The sequence below is a fragment of the Pediculus humanus genome, genomic scaffold (assembly GCF_000006295.1).
Source record: "Pediculus humanus corporis 1103172107866 genomic scaffold, whole genome shotgun sequence".
Classification (NCBI taxonomy): Eukaryota; Metazoa; Arthropoda; class Insecta; order Psocodea; family Pediculidae; genus Pediculus; species Pediculus humanus.
Window position 1 is genome coordinate 431,386 of NW_002987445.1, and position 3,319 is coordinate 434,704.

The following is a 3,319-nucleotide window of genomic DNA, read 5'->3' on the forward strand; positions in this document are numbered from 1 at the left end:
TTTTAACTTTCTTCGTTCACATATATAAAAATAAAAAAAGTAGGTTATTCGACTCCCCACGTATATAATAATATTTTACGGTGGCGACCGTTACGATCGTAAGTGGTCGATCATTTATCTCAATTAAGGTTCAGACCCGCATTGATTTGAAATTTCGTTTCCTTTTTTTTTTTTTTTTTTTTTTTTTTTTTACCCACCGACTGTACGAGCGAATGCCTGTCATTTTCTGTACATTCGTTAATATCTCTCTCTCTCTTTCTCTCTCTCTCTCTGCTTCCTCCACCCCCACTCCTTTCCCACTTCCTTTTGAAAAGAAAAAAAAAAAATTTTTGTGCATATTTATATGTATACGTAAGTAAAATAATTAGAATAATCTTAAATAATCCTTTCAAAAAATTATTATTATTATTATTATTATTATTATTATTATTATTATTATTATTATCATTATTATTATCATTATTATTATTCATTTGAAAAATTTTAATTTTATTAAAAAAAAAGAACTATTTAAAAAATAAATAAATAAAATGAATGGGATCGAGATTAAATTTTATAATTAATTAATTTAAAAAAATAAAAAAAAATTTTTAACTTGGCGAATTTATAATTCAAAAAATAATAATAATAATAATTAAAAAAATTTTCTTCAACTTTAAATAGCAGTAATAATAATAATAATAATAATAATAATAATAATAATAATAATAATAATAATAAACATCAACAAAATTTTTTTTTTTTTCAAAACTTAATTAAAAACGTTTTAAAATTCGGGCGAATAAAAATTTTCAGGTGTAGTTAAAAAAACAAAAAAATTTTTTTTTTCCGATACGAAAAATAATAAAAAAAGTTTTATCGTCGTCATCATCATTATCATCATTCTCATTATCATCGTCGTCGTCGTCGTCATGAGATTTATCAACGCAGAATAATAATCATCATTATTATTATAACGTAAAAATAAATTACGTTTATTAAAAAAAAAAAAGAAAAAGGTGAATAGAGTTTTCATCGGACGTGTAACAACCAACGTTTTTCACCCATCGTAAAAAAATTGTCGTTTTTATATTTCGATATATCGAACGATGGATCGATCTATTTAAAATCGATAATTTCTTTTTATTAAGTTATATATTTTTAAATCACTTACGAATAATCCCGTTAATAAATCGTTTAAATTAATACACATTTTTAAAAAAATTTTTTTTTTTTTGGGAGTCTTTAATCGTCCGCGTTCTTTTTTTTTTCCTCCTCCCCTTCGTTTTAAGTTTTACATTAAACAACAAGAATACGTAAAAAAAAAAACAGGAGAGAGTGGTAAGGAGAGGGGGGATGATAAAAGAAGAAGAAAAAGAAACAAAAAAAAAATTAAATAAATAATAAATTTTATTAAATGATTTAGTATTAAAAAAAAAATTCATATAGCAGAAAGAAACGAGATAATATAATAATAATAATAATAATAATAATAATAATAATAATAATATTTTTATGATTTATATTAAATTATTAATTTACGGTCCTCCTACTTACTTCATTATTATTATTATTTTCACGCGTTAAAAACCTTCGTAAAAAAAAAATTTTTTTTTTCTTTCTTTTTTCCTTTTTTTTATTGAGATGTAAATAAATAAATAAATAAATAATTTTATTCGATTAAGTTTTCACGGTTAGGAGTAATAAAAAAAAAAATAAGAAAAATTACGCGAAGGGGAATGGGAGGGCGGGGGAGAGGGGTGGGTTGGAAAAGAGTAATAAAAAATAAAACGTTGCCTTTTATAAATATAAACAAAAATTTTATTTTATTTTATTTAAACTCGGCGTGAAAATTAATTACGTTTAGCAAGAAGGTAATTGAAAAAGTTTAAAAATGTTTTTATATATATATATAGTTTTCAATTAAACGAATCCGCCATTATTTAACTAATAATAATAATGATAATAATAATAATAACATTCCCTTTTAAATTTCGTGTTTTCCCCTCCCCCCTTTCGTTCCTTCCATGATTTCTTTATTGTAAATTTTTCGTTAAAAAAAAAAAAAAGATGATTGGGAGGAGAGAAGAAGAAGTGGGAGGAGAAAAGGGAGGAGAAAAGAAGGGAGGGGAGTAGAAAGGGCGTAAACAAAAAAAAATTTTTTTTTTTTTAGTAACTTTTCTCGATTAAAAACAAAAAACAAAAGTTTATTATTATTATTAGGGGAGAAAAAAATAAAATTAATTAAAAAAAAAAAAAAAACTAAATTTAAAACTAAATTATTAATTGTATAATTGTTTTTTTTTATCATCATCATCATTATTATTATTATTATTAATTTTTTTTTTGTTGAACGGTTAAAAAGCTTTTCTTTTTATTAAAAAAAAAAAATGTAACAATAAAAAATTTTTTAAAAAGTTATTAATTAATTAATATTTTACGATGATTAATAATAAATTTTTTATAAATAAATAACTTTCGACTTTGTGAATTTAGTCATTTTCTATTATTATTATTATTATTATTATTATTATTATTACAAGTTAAATTTTTTTTTCTCAATTTACTGTCAAACATCATCATTATTCTAATTTTTTATCGTTATCAATTATCATTTACAAAAAAGAAGTAGTGTCATTAGTACGGGGTTTAGTGACAAAAAAAAGAAAATACGCGTGAAAATTTTTTTTTTAACGGTAATTTTCCGAATTATTTGTTTTTTTTTTAAATGTTTTATACTCGAATGAAAATCGATAGATCGATCGATCGATCGAGATATCGTTACAAAAAAAATAATATAAAACAAATTCGTAAAAGATATTTATTAGAATTATTTTTTTTATTTTTTAAAATTAAATTTAATCGAAACAACGATTTTTATTATCATTATTATATTTTATTAATATAAATAAATAAATGAAGTAAATCTATGTAAAAATTGGAAAAATTTAAATTTATAAATAAAAATAAATAAATAAAATTTTTCTTCTGCTTTTAAAAGTTTTTTTTTTCTGGCATTAAATGATTTACAGGAAAAAAAAAAATGAAAAATTTATATAAAAAATCATCAATTTTTCTTTTTCCGTTTACCCTATAAAAAAAAAAATTGTAATAATGATGATGATGATAATAATAATAATAATAACTAGTAAAGTTTTTTTTTTTTTTTTTTTTCTCGAAATGATGACGACTGCCTCGTTCCCGAAAATTCGATTAGAAATTATCGAACCATTTCGAAATTGCGGTTATTTTTGCCTCATTGAACATTCTTCTTCCCCTCCCTCTCTCTTCTCTTCCCTCATCCACCTCCTCCGCCGCCACAAAAAAAATTCGAGATTCT